Source organism: Dermacentor albipictus, chromosome 10, assembly GCF_038994185.2.
Source record: "Dermacentor albipictus isolate Rhodes 1998 colony chromosome 10, USDA_Dalb.pri_finalv2, whole genome shotgun sequence".
NCBI classification, from domain to species: domain Eukaryota; kingdom Metazoa; phylum Arthropoda; class Arachnida; order Ixodida; family Ixodidae; genus Dermacentor; species Dermacentor albipictus.
The window spans coordinates 2,674,788-2,693,714 of record NC_091830.1 but is presented as its reverse complement, the minus strand read 5'-3'; the positions used below and the strand labels follow the sequence as shown (position 1 = coordinate 2,693,714).

The 18,927-nt window shown below is 47.6% G+C and overlaps 1 protein-coding gene across 1 annotated transcript in view; it reads left to right on the top strand.

Annotated features, from left to right (window-relative positions):
- Positions 1–312: 312 nt before the first annotated feature.
- Positions 313–18,927, top strand: part of LOC139050809 (uncharacterized) — a 45,225-nt gene continuing 26,610 nt past the window's right edge. The window contains exon 1 of the mRNA XM_070527570.1: positions 313–380. The gene's annotated coding sequence lies outside the window, so the exon portion shown is untranslated. The remainder of the gene's footprint in view (positions 381–18,927) is intronic.

The window sequence follows — 18,927 nt, the reverse complement described above, 5'->3', positions numbered from 1 at the left end:
GTTACTTAAGCCTTCTGATAATAATATTTATTTCATCTGAAGAAAGCCGCAAGCGGGAAACCTTAGAACAATTTAAACCTGTCTGTCGGCCCCTTCACGGGATAGAACACTGACTACTACCCACGTGCTTTAAAGCATTCAGGCTAAATCACTGATGGTCGGCCTCTTCCTAGCGCCGTTGCACGTCAACCTGTTGCAATATTGTAGAGGCGTGTGGTCGACCTAATAAATTGTATATGTTTCCATTAAACGTTAATATAATCTCTTTTACTGCATAATCACATTTACAGCATTTCATAAACCATCACCAGCCTCTCCGCAGCCAATCTTCTACAAGCAAGGCTGATCTCTACCTTCTCGAAGGAAAGACAGCGCGAGAGGTAAGTACTAAAGGCAAAGGTAAGGATGTCAACCATGCTGAGCCTGGTTGGCTACCCTGGTCTGGGGAAATGGGAGAGAAAGATGAGAACGCAAACGCCAACACACACGCACTAAAGCGTTAATCGTTTAGTTCATCAAACGTGATCATATAGGCTGCAGATAGAGTGTGGAACCGAAACTTTTGCCATTCCGGTTTTCGTTCCGGTTCAGCGAAAACCGTTCAGTTTCTTTTCAATTGCGAGCAAAAAAGGGAGTGGGGGATCAAACTCGCTCTAACCAATTCAAGTTGATTACCAGAACCAATGTGTTTCCTTGCCAGACGAGTTTTTGTCGAACACTTTATTTCCAAAACGGAGTAATAATTACAGATAAAACAGCATGTATTAATTTCATGCAAAATCTCGACACTGCAGGTAAGGTGCTTGTGAACATTATGCGCGTTATTTCAGGCCGCACATAGTACCGATTGAGAAAACGCAGAAAGTGTCTGCAAAGGGAAAGGAACGATGAAAAATGGAGCTGCTAAAGGTGTGAGGAGCGATTATGAGGATAGGTAGTAGGGATGCGGCTATATACGCGTTTTGTGCAAATGGTCTACTGACAGCCTTGAGTCTAAGCTGGCAGAGGGAACCTTGACTGCTCACTTCGTTGGTATTACGATACGTCCAGCCAAGGGCCCAGTAACATTTTAAAATGCGTAAACATTTTTATGCCTACCGAACGAGAAACTCGTCCTTCCATCGCGTAAGACGAATGCAATGGCTCATACTCCCCTGAATATGGCTCATACCCACGTAAGCAATGGCACATACCTCCTCTGCAAGCGAAAAAATTGGAGGACGAAAAAATTGGAGCGAATGCAATGTTGCTGTGGTAAAGGCTATGGAAGAAGGACAACCGTGATAATTTCCTGCGCATGTCAAGTGAAGAGATTAAGTAATTTCTTTAAGGTGGACACACTTTGATATAATAATAATAATAATATTTGGGGTTTTACGTGCCAAAACCACTTTCTGATTATGAGGCACGCCGTAGTGGAGGACTCCGGAAATTTTGACCACCTGGGGTTCTTTAACGTGCGCTTAAATTTAAGCACACGGGTGTTTTCGCATTTCGCCCCCATCGAAATGCGGCCGCCGTGGCGGGATTTGATCCCGCGACCTCGTGCTCACACTTTGATATCGAGAGTATGAAGTTAAGATGAAGCGCGCAGCTTTATTTTGAACTGATTCGAGTAGGTTCGTGAGATTAGAGCGATGGGGGTGCCAAATTATGGACGCATATTGTAAAGAAGCCCTGATAAGAGAACTCTATGCGCGAAGTCTGGTATCTGTGTTCGCAAAGTGTAAGTGCCGTTTCAGCTAACAATGCTTTTTGCCTGCGTTTGTGGTGAAATTTTGTGCAAGCTTGATGACGCTCGTCTGCTGATTCGTGGCCACCTACTCAAGCAGCATCCAGACCAGCGCGTCGCCAATAGAACGTTCCCGCACCGTGTTCGCGGTCGAGGCTTGCCTCGTCGCGCTAGAGCCCAACTACTCAAGCTGAGGGTTGGTTGCGTGAACGTGCACGAACGTTTATACAGACAAGGACGTGTGACAAGTCCATTGTGTACGTCTTGTGGCTGCTGCGAGACACTTCAGCACCTTATATTTGAGTGTCCCGCTTTAAGTGCGCAGTGCATGTCGCTAGTGAGAAACTATGATCTCCTTGGCCGGCGGTGTGCGACACTCAAGGAATGTTTATACTCCAGTGGTTGTGCATCTAAACGTGATAAGGCCCATCGCGCCCTACTCACCTTTCTAAAGTAAACTACCTTAGGTTCACGTTTGTAGCGTCGAAACTATTCTATTCAACATTCTGTAGTAGCGTGACCTTCAGTGACCGGCCCTACTGTGTGTGACCTGTACTGTGTTCGACTTTAGTCTTTAGATTTGTCCTGTTGCTCTTCCTTCCCTCTTTCTTCCCCCCCCCCTTCCTATCTTCCATTTCTGTGTTGCTGTCACCTCCCTTCAGAAGAGTAGGCAGGCGTTGTGCCCCTTCCGGTGGCCGTTCCCAGCCTGCTCGTCGCTTTCCCTTTCCTGTTAACTGTGTATATGTGTTCAAAACAAATAATAATAATAATAATAATAATAATAATAATAATAATAATGAATGTGAGCATTCCAGCTTAAATTGGAGGTACACAGGACACCCAAGTACTTGATTGAAGATACTGAGTCAACAGTAATACCACGTGTTGTATACTGGTCAGAGGTAGGTCGAGTTATAGAAGTAAATTTTACGTGTTTAGTTTTGGCTATGGTAATTTCCATCTGCCATGTGTCACACCAGTCAGTTAGTTTTGCTAAACCAGACTGCAGCAAAGAGCTGTCGGCAGGGCAGCTCATTTCATTATACAAGACGCAATTATCGGCGAAGAGACATATTTGTGAAGTAATATTAGTTGTGATGTCATTGATGTATATAGACACAAGTCATTGATGTGGGGCTCCCGCACCGCAGGACGGCGCGCGCAAAGGTCGGCGCCAAGAAAGACGATGAAGTGCGTATGCTGCATGCTCTTCTTCTGGCCCGCCATTAAAGAGAAACATCTATTTTGTAAGACTCCGTCTTCAATCTACGCTGTTACAATTTTCTGATGGAGGTGCGGGGTAAATGCTACCACTCCCAGACCGAACGCCGCCTACAAGCCCAGAACGAAGTCCGGTCGAGCTGAATCCTGTTCACGTACGGACAAGCCGTCGACTTCAAGGACTTCCACCTGAGCACGAGCCTCTACCGAATACAGTCAGAAGGATGAGTACATCGGTTCCGTCTTCTTCTTCAACGGCACCAACCGAGGTCGTCCTTAACCAGCCGCGAATCCCCACATCCTTCCATGGGGACACCTTCGAGGATCTTGAGGACTGGCTAAATCACTTTGAGCGCGTCGCAGAATTCAACGGCTGGACTCCAGAGCGCAAGCTACGCATCGCCTACTTTGCCTTCGAGGACTATGCGCGGACATGGTTTGATAACCATGAGGCACCTTATCGACATGCGACGAATTCCGACGGCAGCTAATCGGCACATACGCCAGCCTCGATCGCAAGGAACGCGCTGAATCTGCAATTCAGACGAGAGTACCACGTCCGAATGAAAGCGTCGCAATGTTTGTCGAAGATATGTGCCGACTTTTCCGACGCACAGATACATCCATGCCGGAAGAAAAGAAGGTCAGGAACTTGATGCGCGGTGTCAAGCAAGAGTTATTCAGTGGCCTAATACGCAACCCACCAAAGACCGTTGCAGAGTTTCTCGCGGAAGCCATATCAATGAAAAAGTCTCTGCAGCAACGAACAAGACAGTACAACCGCGACGTGTAGACCCTGTCGCGTGACCCTCTCACTATACACTTTGACAATACCGACGCCTTGCGGGAGCTCATTAGGCTTGTTGTTCGAGAAGAGCTCCAAAAGCTTCAGGTGGCTCCGGTATTGGTACCGCGACTCGCTCTGGCTGAGGTCGTCCGGGAAGAAATCAGGCAGGCAGTACAAGTCCCGGAGCAAAGCGAGACACCACAGCACGAGGTACGGCAGCCACAGCCTCGCATGTCGTATGCGGAAGCTGCGCGAAGTTAGTTGTCTCCGACTTTTCACGATGCGCGCGACGTCCCGGATATTCATGGTGTGCGCGCCGTTGAACAAGCAACTGGCGACTTCAGGACTCGCCGCACGCCATTCATAGCTGAAACACGACCACCTTGCAAGAGCGACGCATAGCGCACCGCAGACCGGAGGCCCTTGTGTTCTCATTGCGGTGAGGCCGATCACCTCTACAGGGCGTGTCCTTACCACCGGGCTGGGCTCCGTGGATTTTTACTGAATGCGCCGTGTTCGCCCAATGGTGAACGCCCTTTGGAGATTGAAGCATACCTCGCAGACGCCCGGACCTCGTTTGCCGCACGATTCCGTGAACCCCGGTCACCGTCACCCGCCCGAAACAGGTCTTCCAGCCCCTCTTCACGCCGAGAGCAACGAGGCGCCGCTCACCAAGCCCAGCCTCCCGGGAAAACTGCGTCCAGCTACCTCCAGAGGTGAGGTCGCTGACGTTGCGAACGGTGAAGATCCTCCACTACAACGACCGCAGTATGACGTAATTGAGACGCAGAGAAAGCAGTGTAGTTCCGTGTCAGTATCCTGCGACGTACCAGTTACCATAGATGTCCACGAAGTCACGGCGTTAATCGACACGGGTGCGGACATGTCTGTTATGAGCCAGAATCTCGCGCGTATACTGAACGAAGTTTCGACGCAATGGACCGGAACCCAAATTCATACTGCAGGAGGGCATCTCATTACTCCAATGGGCCGGTGCACGGCACGAGTCAACATTCGGGGCTTCACGTACATGGGCGACTTCGTCATTCTTCCTGAATGTTCAAAGGACCTTATACTCGGCATGGATTTCCTTCAGACGAACGGTGCCATCATCGACCTGTAGGAGTTCAGAGTCAGCTTCGCTACTACGCAAGCCATAGCGAACAGTCATGGCAACGACCGTGACATCGCGCTTCGCGTACCTGACGATCACGTCACCTTGCCACCCAAGAGCAGCGTGCTTACCCTTGTCCGATGCGACATGGAGGACGACGTCAGAGTAATTGCTGAGGCAAACATGCCTCTGCTTTTTGAGCGCCATATTTGTATAGCCAGAGGGCTTCTTCAGGTGCGAAACAAATGTTCAGTCGTTTTGCTAACAAACTTCAACAACGAGTATCGGCATGTACCGCGAGGAACGACAATCGCATTTCTTCGCGAAATCACTGATGGTATTAACACTGCCACGTTAAAAACCACATTGCCTCAGCAATCTGAGGTACCGAGCCTAAAACAACGGACTCACGTTAACGCCACTCTGCCAGACCATCAAAAAGGCCATCTACTGAGTCTCGTGAATGAATTTGCGCACTGTTTTTCAACGTCATCCAAAGTGCGGCGCCCGTCCATCACAAAGCACCGCATTATCACGGACGAGACCGCACGTCCTGTTCGTCAGCATCCTTACAGAGTGTCTCCAGTGGAAAGGGAAGCGATCAAGCATTAGTTGAAAGAGAAGCTCCAAGACGACGCGATGCAGCCGTCAACCAGCCCGCGGGCCTCCCCTGTCGTGTTAGTCAGAAAGAAAGACAACACACTACGCTTCTGTGTAGATTACAGAAGGTGGAACCGTGTCACCAAGCACGATGTTTATCCACGCATCGACGACACATTGTATCGTCTACAACATGCCAAGTTTTTTTCTTCGTTGAATCTTAAATCAGGGCATTGCCAAATCGAAGTTGATGAACAGGATCGTGAGAAAACAGCGTTTGTGACACCTGACGGGCTTTATGAGTTCAAATTTCTCCCCTTCCGTCTCTGTTCCGCACCTGCCACCTTTCAGCGGATGATGGATACCGTGCTTGCTCAACTCAAATGGCAAACCTGCCTCGTATACTTGGACGACGTCGTCGTATTCTAGAGCACGTTTGACGAACATCTCACATGACTCGAGAGTGTGCTCACTTCGATCCATACTGCCGGCCTCACCATCAAGCCTCAAAAATGCTACTTCGGGTTCCAAGAGCTCAAATTTCTTGGCCATGTCGTTGGTCCTCAAGACGTCCGACCAGACCCCGACAAGTTAGTTGCCGTCGCCGAGTTTTCACCATCCACAGACAAGAATGCTGTTCAACTCTTCCTTGGCTTGTGCGCATATTATAGGTGCTTTGTCGAGGGATTCTCGAGAATTGCTGAGCTTCTCACACGGCTTACACGCGACGATGCGCCTTTCATTTGGTCGGACGAGCAGCAGCAGTCGTTCAATGAATTGCGCAAGCGTTTGCAAGAGGCCCCAATACTTGCTCATTTCGACAAAGACGCTGACACTGAAATTCATACTGACGCCAGCAATGCGGGTCTCGGCGCAGTTCTTGTGCAGTGGCAAGCTGGTGCGGAATGCGCCACTGCTTATGCAAGCCGCAGTCTCACCAAGGCTGAGAAAAACTACTCAACCACTGAAAAATAATGCTTAGCGGTTGTGTGGGCAATTGGTAAATTCCGACCCTGCTTGTACGGTAGACCCTTTAAGGCTGTCAGCGATCACCACGCCCTGTCCTGGCTTGCCAACCTCGAGGATCCCTCAGGCAGACTAGTCCGCTGGAGCCTGCGCTTACAAGAGTACGATATTATAGTTCTCCACCCTTCTGGAAGGAAGCACAGTGACGCTGACTGTTTGTCACGCGCACCACTCCCTACGACGTCATCGGACCCTGATCATGGCTTGCCATTTGTCGGCGTTATCGACGCCAAAAAGATGGCTGAGCACCAGCGCGCTGACGCGGAGCTGCTGCCGCTGATCGAGCACCTCCAAGGAGTTGAAGGTGTTTTAGCCCGCTCGCTCGTGCGCAGCTTATCATCATACTACTTGCACAACAATGTCCTTTACAGGAAGAAGTATGGAAGCGGCCCCAATTCGTACCTCCTGGTCGTGCCGTCGGCGCTACACCAAGACATATGGCAAGCCTGCCATGATGATCCATGCGCGGGACTCATGGGATTCGCAAGGATACGACAGAAGCATTACTGGCCCCGGCTTTATTCTTCTGTGCAACGGTACGTGAAGAGCTGCCGCGATTGTCAGCGCCGCAAGAAATCACCAGTTAAACCGGCTGGCTTTCTCCATCCTGTGGACCCTCCTCAAGCACCGTTTCAACAAATAGGAATGGATCTACTTGGGCCATTCCTAGTGACCTCTTCGCGCAAAGATGGATAGTCGTCGCTACCGACTACTTAACCCGGTACAACGAAACCGAAGCTATTCCGCAAGCAGATTCGTATGAAGTGGTCAAGTTCTTTGTACGCCACATCGTCCTACGACATGGTGCACCATCTGTTTTCATCACCGACCGCGGTACAGCATTTACAGCGGAACTTGTGTAGGACGTTCTCCAGCTTACGCATAGCTCTACCCGCAAGAGCACAGCGTATCACCCTCAAACCAATGGATTACCGGAACGTCTGAATAGAACGCTGGCTGATATGCTCTCTATGTATGTCGACGTAGAGAACAAGGCGTGGGACGAGATCTTACCTATGTGACTTTCGCGTATAACACTGCTGTACAGGAGACTGCACAGTTTACGCCATTCGAACTTGTATACGGGCGCCACGTCACGTCAACACTTGACACAATGCTACCTCTGACTGATAATATCCGACCAGCGAACACGTGGAAGAGTTCTTACAAAGAGCCGAAGAGGCACGCCAGCTTGCCCGGCATCGTATCCGGAGCAAATAGCATACCGATACCCTTCGATACAACCAGGGTCGAAGCGACGTCCATTACAATACCGGCGCCTGCGTGTGGGTCTGGACGCCCATCCGTCGTCGTGGACTCTTGGAAAAGTTGATCCGCCGGTATTTTGGCCCCTATAGGGTTACACGCCGCCTCAGTAACGTGACCTACGAAGTCGTCCCCTGCAGTTCTGACCCCGGTTCACTCCATCGTTGTCCTCGCGCTGAAGTTGATCATGTAGTGCGCATGAAACCATACTATGCGCGTACATGAACGCCGAGATGCACCTGGGGATCTCCATTTCTTATGTCACTGCAAGAACTTTTTTACGCGACTGAGATGGTCACTTTTCGCATGGCAGGCAATTGACACAAAGATGTGGGGCTCCCGCACCGCAGGACGGCGCGCGCGAAGGTCGGCGCCACGAAACACGATGCAGTGCATAAGGTGCACGCTCTTCTTCTGGCCCACCATTAAAGACAGACATCTATTTTGTAAGACTACGTCTTAAATCTACGTTACAATATTAAAATAGCAGTGAACCAAGGACGGACCCTTGAGGAACTCCCGAACTGACGTGAGCGCAGTTAGAAAAGTTTAGTCTGATTACTTGAAATCTGTTCGTTAGGAATACCTCAATCCATCGCGTCGTGTTGTAGTCAAGGTGTACGTTTCTCACTTTTAGTTTTAATCGATTATCAGGTACCCGGTCGAAAGCTTTAGAAAGATCAATAGAAATAGCGCCTGTACTAATCAATTTGTGCAAAGAAATGTGAATATATCTTACAAGTTCGTATAGTTGCGTCTGACATGAGTCATTTTGGCGAAAGCCACGTTTATTGAGGAGCAGGTTATTATCTTTAAGAAAGACTGTAATGTGGGAGTATAGGATGTGTTCCAGTAATTGCAACAGATAGATGTCAGTGATACAGGTCTGTAATTATTAGGGTCTGCTGTGTCACCAGATTTAAATACCGGTATTACTAATGCTGATTTCCAATCTACCGGTATGCACTCCATATCTAGTGACTGCTGAAATATTATAGATAACAAAACGGAAGAGTAGTGCGAGGTTAATTTTATAAGTTTAGCACTTATACCATCAGGAACTGGGCTGGTTTTATGAAGAAGCCTGTCAATTGCGCGAGAGACACCATGTTCCGATGTTATGATGGATGAAAAAGGAAATTGAATAGAAGGTTGTTCAAGTATGTGAGTGTTATCAAGCGGCACTTCATTAGTAAAAACTGCAGACAAGCATCTGCTACATAGCTCTGTGCTATCTCTTCTGTTGAGCGCTGCTCCACTTTCGGAAATTAGTAAGGGAACGGTGTGATTTGGTTATGGGTTAACTACTTGCCAAAACTTCTTCGGATAAGTTTTCATCATATTGGGAAGGGTGCAATTAAAAACTTGTCCTTAGCTTCGAGAATAGTAGTTTCTGCATGGCGCGCTATGGTTTTGTAATTTTGCCAGTGTTCTGGAGCATTTGTTCGGGCAGCTTTTCTGAACGCTCTTTCTTTCTTGTTTATGCACTACTTCACTTCGCGGTTAAACCACGGATCGTTCTACCTTGAGCTGATGGTATTTTTTGGTGTACATGTAGGTTCAACTTCCTTGAGTCTATCGCGGAACAAGCTCCAGTTGTCATTTACCGTTCTGTTTTGAAACTTTTTGGCAAAGTCGGCTGTAAATGAGGCTAACATACCAATCATTCTGCCAGTGTCAGCACGTGCGTAGTTGAGAATGCATTTTTTCGCTGCATATTTCTCGGCAAGTTTCAATGCAAAGGAACATTGCACCACCTTGTGATCACTTAATGGTTCTAGTACATGTGTCGCAGCAACGTCTGAATGTTTTGTTAAAATAATATCTAGTATGTGGTCACCCCGAGTCGCTCGCGCACGACTTGAGTTAAATAATGAAAATTCCAAGTTTGTAGAAAATGAAGACACTCGGATCTGTTGCTATTTTACTTTAAGGACGAGGTCGACCACTCGATATCTGGGTAATTAGAGTCACCCCCTAATATCAACATACATTTTGGGAACTAGGATATGACCTGTTGTAAAGCATTATTGAAAAAAATGAACAAATTCCAAACGACAATCAGGTGAACGATAGCGTGCACCACCACGTCTTCACTACGTCAACAAGCATCATTTAAAATATAAACAAATTCCAAACGGCCATCAGGTGGACGATAGCATGCACCAATGACACATTGCGCATGTCCAATACCTGCAGAGATCCACACTATCTCAAGAGGAGAGTCGATTATCACTAGAGACGGCTGATAGTCATTTTTAATTACTATGATAACTCCACCTCCTCGGAATCCTTCCAGGTCCTTTCGAAATATTAAAAAATATGGGTCAAGTGCAAGTTCGCCATTAGTGATATCACTGGAAAGCCACGTTTCCGTACCTATCACTATATCTGTGGTGCAAGAATGTATGAGCGTTTTCAGTGCGTCAATTTTGTAAAAAAGGCTGCTGAAATTTGCCAAGAGCAAGGAGACTGCATGTATGGACGGAACGTTACGCTTGTCAGTTGTTTTTCGTCAATTACCGGAAGGGCGGTTCCTCGCAGAAACCTGTACAACCTTATTAGTGACTGAGTCAATCCGGTAAACAGAACCTTTAAAATGTAGAGACGTAAAACAAATAAACAAACGTTCGTTTTCTTCACGATTGCTCTTAGCAAAGTCGCGCAACTTCCTACGAGCCAGCTGTACCTTAGGCGAAAGTCTTCTATCCACACTTTAAGGGACTCGAGGTTTTTCAGATTTTGGGCATATTGTAGCACTTCTGTTTTAGATTTAAGGTTGAGGAATTTAAGGATATTAGGACGGTGAAAACCATGACGGCGCTGACCAATACGATGAGCACATTCAATGTCACCAACGTTGACTTTCAAGTGAGCGGAACAAAATTTGTTCACAATGGCTTGACGTCAGGGCCCGCGTCACGGCGCCATTTAGTCATGGTGTCGTTCTGCAGGCGACTCCATGAAGTTGTCTCTCTCTCACAATGGCTTCGGATTCGGCATATCCTTCATGGCCCTCTTCGGCTATACCCTTGATTATAAGGTTGTTGCGCCTCATTCTGTTACTTATGTCGTCCACAACATAGACGAGTTCTTCATTTGCTTTAGAAATGTTTGTCTTAACTTCCTGTACAGAATTCTTGACAGCGTCAAAGTGCTTTTTAATTTCCGGTACTCCACTATTTTTTTTTCAATGGCGGTGACCCGGGTATTTAAGCTTGTAAATTGATGGTTAACTTGGTTTAGATCGGATGAAATTTCTTCACGAAACTCGTTCAGAAAGGTCAGCACGTCCTCAATCCTGGGCCCGGCGTTATTCTCCATGTTTCCAGCTCGAAGCAAAAGCAGAGCGAGAGAAATGCACAGCAATGTCAATGAGGGTCTGAGGCTAACCGCGCGAATAAAGCACGAGCTGTCACGTAAAAGCTCAACCCCACTGTGACTGCGGCATGCAAACAAACCAATACGTGCGCAGTATGTGCACAGATCCACACCCATTTGAACATCAGAAAAGGCACATACACGGGGGATCAGACGACCACAGAAATCACCTAGGCTTAATCTAACAAGTCAAAATTGTGGCCTACTTATGGCAGGAAAACCACTATCTCAGTGCAAGCTGCTTGTGGCCGCAAATCCCAACGAGTTGCTGGAGTGCTGATGCCTTTATAGGTCTAGGTGGCGCTGCCTCCGATACCAACGACGCCGACCCATTCAAGTTCACTGCGGAACCAAAATAATCTTCAGATGATGCAGCGCTTCGGTTTTTGATGATGGGCGGTCAGATAGCACACGGCGGCAAGCGCGAATCAACCTTTGGTAGGAATACGACTAACTCAGTACATGTTGCTTGTGGCCGCAAATCCCAACGGGTTGCTGGAGCACTGGTGCCTTTATAGGTCCAGGCGGCGCTGCTTCCGATACCGGCGACGCAGACGCATTGAAGTTCACTGCGGAACCAAGATAATCTTCAGATGATGCAGAGCTTCGGTTTTTGATGATGGGCGGCCAAGCAGCACACGGCGGCAAGCACGAGTCAACCTATGGCAGAAAAACGCACCACTCAGTACATGCTGCTGATGGCCGCAAATCCCTTGTGAATACTTTGTGAATACGCGGCCTGGGCGCGTATTCTTAAATTAGGGGTGTGCGAATATCAAAATTTTCGAATATGGATCGAGTACAAGTACTTAGCCTCGAATACCTAATGTAACGTCGAATAATGATGCTCACATGCAATTATTAGCAAGTTTGGTTGTTTTAACATGTCGGAACATCGCAATTACATTGACAATGGTAAAAGATTGGACCAATAACAGAGGGAGGTTAAAAAATTAAATATTATAAATGCATTAGCTTGAAAGTAAGCTAATGGGTATTCAATCTATTAAAGTGGGGAGGCTTAGGAATGAGGATCAACAGTGGATATCTCAGCAATCTTCGGTTTGCAGACGACATTGTCCTGTTCAGCCACACTGGGGACGAGTTACAACAAATGATTAAGGACCGTAACAGAAAGAGTGTAGGAGTGAAGGTAATATGCGGAGTACAATATTCAGAAGACAAAGATAATGATTAATAGCCTGGCAAGGGAACAAGAGTCCAGGATCGCCAGTCAGCCTCTAGAGTCTGCTAAGGAGTACCTTCACCTCGGTCAGTTACTCACAGGGGACCCTGATCTTGAGAGGGAAATTTGCAGAAGAATAAAAATGGGCTTGAGCGCATACGGTAGACATTGTCAGATCTTGACTGGAAGCTTACCATGGTCATTAAAAGGAAAAGTGTACAATCGTTACATTCTACCGGTGCTAACATATGGTGTAGAAACTTGGAGACTGACAAAGAAGCTTGGGAACAAGTTAAAGACCGAGCAAAGGGTTATGGAACGAAGAATGTTAGCCGTAATATTAAGAGACAGGAAGAGAGCGGTGTGGGTCAGAAAGCAAACGGGGATAGCCGATATTCTAATCGACATCAAGAGAAAAAAGTGGAGTTGGGCAGGACATGCAATGTGTAGGCTAGACGCACACTGTAACCATTATGGTTACAGAGTGCGTGCCAAGAGAACGGAAGCGCAGTCGAGGACGGCAGAAGACTAGGTGGGGTAATGAAATTAAGAAATTTGCAGCTGCTAGTTGTAATTGGTTGGTGCAGAACAGAGTTAATTGGAGATCGCAAGGAGAGGCATTCGTCCTACAGTAGATATAAGCTAGGTTGATGATGTTGATGAGGACTTGTGCGATTCAAATCTTTGTCGACACTGTGGATACACATGTGAGGAGGAGTGAGACGTTTTGGGCATGGCTTGCAACCATGCAATTCAACATGAAGACAGCTTGTCCAGGGAGTGAAGTCGTCGTTGGTGAGCCGTTCAGCGCCCAACCACCTTCTCCGGTGGGCGGCACTGGCTGTTGCGCGTTTGTCGGAGGTATCACCGACGATTAATAAAGTTGAAGTTGAAGTTGAAGTTCATTACCCGTGGCACACGGACACATGCGGATAACGTACAGTGAACAGCCGCTCTGCTCAGCGGTCGCGTGCTTCTACGCGGCGTTGCCGCTAACTGATCGAGGCCCGCCCATACGCTCGAATCAACCGAGCTGCCTAGTTCACGCGTGCTGTCTTTTGCGCGTCTCTTGCGGTCTCTTGCGGTGTTATCTCGCGCGTCTGGCGGTACCTTGAACGAATTGCGTCTTGCGTTGACATCCAATGGTGTGGCTCCGACGAGTCAGGAGGCATCTCCATGCTGTGATCCGAGCACAGGTCAGGTTCGTGGAGTAGTAGCGTCGGCGCCTGCATGTGTCTTGATGATTTTGGGAGCCGGTTCGCCTACTGATGAGGACGGAAAGTGGTCTCGGTCTCTGGAAGTTTTGTTATGGTATTGCATGCCAAAGCAGAATTTGAGAACTGTGGCGGGGAAAATATGGGTTGCATCCGGGGTCTACAGTGGAGCAGGTGGTAAGGCAATCTGCCAAAAAACGTTGCCGGGTGCTGCTGAAGCGGCGAGGCGGCACTGCTCCCAACTCCGCAGGGTTTTCATTGCAACAGCTCAGCCGGTGAGTACTGCCATACAAAAGTAGTAGCGGTGGTCTGCTGCGTGTGTAGGGGTTGTAGTGGAGGCAATGGTGTTGATCAGTTATGCGGCGCCCGGTAGTGGGTCAACGCGGGAGCGGGTATCACCATAAACCTCCCACCATTTGGGGTGCAGCCCAAGGCGACACCAGGTGAGCCGGCTTCTGGGGCGGGGCAGTCTGCGAACCCTCTGTCGCGGCGGCGTTGGGCACAACTGCCTCGTCAAAGTGGTGTACCTTACGAGCTCCGGTAGCGTAGCAGTACCAGCCGGGATTGTCGCAGGCATATGCGAGCGGGCGGGAAAGAGCCACCAAAGCAGCGCTCTATACTGCCCAGGACCGGTACTTATGACTTTCGCTGTGGTCTCATGCCCTGGCGCCACCTCGAAGTAGTCCCGCTGTAACGAGTCATATCGTGTTCTTTAACCAGACATGGCAGGCGCCGACTGTGTTCGCTGCTTGCGCCTACAGAATGCGGTCAATATGGATTCCGTGGAAGTCCGGTAATTCTGAGACAGCTGGTGATGGTAAGGTTGCAAGCAGGAAACCGGAGGTGGCCGAAACGATTTAGTCCAGTTGCTGCGACACGCAGTGAGATGGCCCGCATCACATCCGCCACTCTGCCGGCTGAGCCGCCCATTGAGCCAGGGGCGTAATCCGCATAGGCGGCAGCACCTGCCAAAGCACTCACGCCAGTCAGACATGTGGACAAAGAATTGTGAATGGAATCGGTTGAGCCAGGAGCTGAATCCACACACAACGGCAGCAGTACTCCCACCAGCCAGAGCCAAGGGAGCATGTTTGTTCTGCGCCTTGTAAGCTTGCAAAACTTTGCAGTCGGGTCTCACAGCACAGTTCGCGAAAGAGTACGTGCAATACCAAGCATGTTGTGAAGCACCGCACGTGCGACACATGTGTAGTGTACAGTATCCCTTTGACATGTGGTAGAGATTATATAAGACAAACCGGTCGCTGTGTCAATGATCGCATGCGTGAGCATGCAAATCTAATACCCACAGGCACAGGAGGTAATCTTCCGTTGCATTGTAAGGAGTGCGGTTGTGATCCTATCTTCAATGACGTTTCAATCTTGGCGAAGGCGAAGACTCAGCAAGAAAGAGAACTGATTGAAGCCTATCGCATCTATAAACTTGGCCCCGAGAAGTGTGTAAGCGCCCCATCTGTGTTCCTGCCCATGTAAGAACTGTCTTACATGTAAGAACTGTCTTTGCTGGAGAGGTCTGCGTCGACTACATATGCAGGCGTTATGATCGTTGCAAGCACAGGAGTGCAGATTTTGGGGCTGGTTGGTTGGTTCCGTTAATTGAAGTCATAGAGCTGGATCGACACGCACAAGAAAAACGTGCGCTATTTTGTCGTCGTTCTTGTCCATGTCAATCACGACTTCAATCTTATCAAACACGTCGCAGTAGGGCAGTGGCTATGGCATTGCGCTGCTGAGCTCGAGGTCACGGGTTCGTTCACAGCCGCCCTTGGATGGGGCGGAAAGCAAAAGACGCCCGTCTGCTTAGGGGCACGTTAAAGAACCCCACTTGGTCAAAATGAATGCTGAGTTCCCCACTACACCGTGCTTCATACTCACATCGTGGTTTTAACACGCCATACACCAGAATTCAGCTATTTTCGTGTGGCATCTGCAAATGCATAAGAATTGTTCCCGATGTTCTTTTTTCCTATTTATTCTACAATGTCTAAAATTTCTGGAACGTTTTCCTGTGTGTTTTCGTCAGAGCAGCTAACTTAGCATATTGAATGCTCGTAAGACGAACGTAAACGCGTACTGAGTATCGTGAATTATATCTAAAGGAGTGAGGACAGCCGATAGGACAGGACAGGGCAGCCGATATTTTTCGATATTAAAATTACGACTGAACTTATATATGGACAGTCAAGTTGATTACAAACACAATAAAATCTCCTGTCCGTAGTGCCTGTCTTCAATAAAACATCATTTGCTCCCACTCTTCCTCACCCAAAAAGAGTAAAAGAAAAGCCGGAATAAAATGAAGCACTCTCCGAATTCATGGTAGGCGTTATGCAATGCGGCCCCTTTGTACTACCCCACAGTCAGAGTAAGATAAAAACCTAGCATACGCATCAGTGTGGAACTGCGTAATGGTATCTAAGTAGCAGAAAGCAAAGCACCGGGAAAAAGCAACCTAGAACACCACTGTAAGAGACACGGCAAAATAACGAAACATTCCACCAGAGATTTTCGCATACGCTGCATTCCGCGGCAAAATCGGATCCTTGGCCACAAAAGCGATGCTGGAATTCTCAAGGCGGCGGGAAAAGAACAGTGAATGGTCGGGAACTCCAAACTGCGGGAATTCCAGCGGCATTACTTGCACGGCAAGATGCTGGACGACGAAACGAAAAGTAAATGAAGAGAACGGTACTTTGGAAGTCTTTTTAGAAACGGGAGACTGGCAGGCAGGGAAGGGGGCAAATGGAATGTGGTGAGGCAAAAGCCGTCTTGTCACCGAGTTGCGAATTATCCCTCTCATTTACAAGATGTCGCTGAGAGGCAGCTGAAAAGCAAACAATTTCGACTTGCAGTAAAGCAAATAAGCGCACAAGAAGTACAGCAAGGGGGCGAGTTCCTCTTCTCACTGGGGACCTTTCTTTTATGCCTGCGAAGTGAGACAGTGACACTGAGACGGAGTGCAGTTGAAGATTCCGAGCGAAAGAAACAACGCACGAAGCCGCTGAGCCGTGGCAACAATATATGAGTAAACCTGTGCGCTATAGGGTCGGCCCTCAGAGAATCAATTTTTTTGTCGTTGTCCAGCATCCTCAAGTGGTGTAATAGCGATCACCAGCAATACCACAAATTTTTATCAGATGTGAACGGGATAACTTCTTTCTGTAGCAAATTTTATTATTTATCCTGACTTCAGGCTACGTAGCATGAAACACCAATGTGGGGTTTTTAGTTGACTTCAGAGTGTGTACTTCGTCGTAAATCATGCACGATTTGGCGACAATTTTTGATGCGAAACATTTGTAAAATAGCTGTCCTTTGGCCCATCGTCGTTCATTCGAGTAGCCTTCACATCCTCCCGTGCCGTGCCTGCCATTGAGTGCGAGCGTTATTTCGTTCCTTTGCGAATCCTCGCAGACTTTGCAGATCGCGGCTGCGGCCGTGTTGGCGAATAAAGCACGCACACACGTGAGCACCAGCGCACGAAAGCTCGTACGGCTGCCTCGGTTTCCGGTGTAGCATTTAAATGCGCGAACAATAGTCAACGTTACTACTGTCTTTAGTGCCGTACTTCTCTCTGCATTCACTTCTCCTGGCCATTGTTGCCTCGAAAAAAACACCGTGACATCACTATACCTTACTTCTTATGTGACCTCAGTGCATTGCTTGCAGGTTAACGGATATGAGATTGTATGTTTTTACTACATATAAGGTTTCTATGATATTTGGGATGTGAAGCACACTAAAAGATAATGTGCATGTTTACTTAACGCTACACTGCAAGAAGTACACCTTTAATAAAGGTTGCGAGATTACGAATGTTCTCGACCTCTTACAGTGTGCGTTCGCATGAGTTGCGCTGTTTGGCATTTCGACACAGTTGTGAAACGATTTAGTGCATAAACAGAAATATTGCGTTACACTAATGTTATCATCTGAGCGATGCTTAAACGTTAAAGTGATCCGATTACACGTTTACATAGGATGACGGCAAATGTAATTGTACGCACCATGTTTATTTTTATGACATATAGTTAATCATTTCACAAAAGCTTCGCTTCACGTAGATTGCAACACGCGCATTGTACATTCTTTTTCTTGAAATTAAAATTATAGAAAGAAGGTCTTCCTATACTGGGGAAATCGACTTCTTTTGGTATAATAATAATAATAATAATAATAATAATAATAATAATAATAATAATAATAATAATAATAATAATACTTTTCTCGCCTCATCCGGTTAGATAACCGGTGAACCATTAATTAGGGTTACACAATGGTTGCCAGGAGAAGAGAAGCGCAGCGGAAGACGGCAGAAAACTAGGAGGGCGATGAAATTAGGAAATTCGCGAGCGCTAGTTGAAATCGGTTGGCGCAAGACAGGTGTAATCAGATATCGCAGGGAGATAGATGCCTTCGCCCTGTCGTGGACATAAAATAGGTTAATAATAATAATTATTATTATTATTATTATTATTATTATTATTATTATTATTATTATTATTATTATTATTATTATTATTATTATTATTATTATTATTATTATTATTATTATTTATTTTCTCCGGTCTTTATAGGAAACTGGGCTCCTCCGTGCTTAGCTGAAAGCATTGGTTTTTACGTCAAAACAACGTTTCGACGTCAAGCGAACATTTTCCTGCACTCCGTAGCACAAGCTGCGGCGAACATTTATCCTCTACGCATGCTTGTGAACTCCCAAACAGCGCTGCCAGCTACTCCCCTCCCCTCGCGTTGGGGCCCAATGGACTCGTACGCCCTGCTCCTCGGAGTCCGGGGACGTCGTGGTGCCGCTATCGCTGTTCCGCGCCTGGCACATGCCATGAGGTGGCCCTTATCTGGTGAGTTTCCACTTGCTTACGTAGGCGCTGCTCTCCAACGACGTTGTTTGCTGTTGGCCCCCTTCGTGCCAACCGCGCAAGTCATGCTGGGCCCTGTTCTTCCCTGGCAGTACGCAGTCTCCCCGTGTTCTGAACTATCGTTGCCTGCTGCTATGGCACGGGAGCTTTATTTCATCGTCGTATATTTCGCCACTTCATGTGTCTCCCCGAAATGTCTGCAAGAGAACCTTGGCTGATGCGCTGCCTGACTTTATCAAAGCGACCTATTTGCTCACAAAATGCTGACCTTTCAACACTATCACGTTGCCATTTTGACCTACGGTTTTCCTTGCAGCATCGTCAAACGGAAAGTTCCCATTGTCTGTCGTCCCTGCGGAGATAAAAACGAGCTGATAGCGAGAATACGATAACGTGGTGAGCATATCAGAGCTGTCGTATACAGGATTCCAAGTAGATTAGAAAAGCGTGCTATCTTATGTTCAATATACGCATTCGTTTTTATTACATTGGGAGTCACACGACC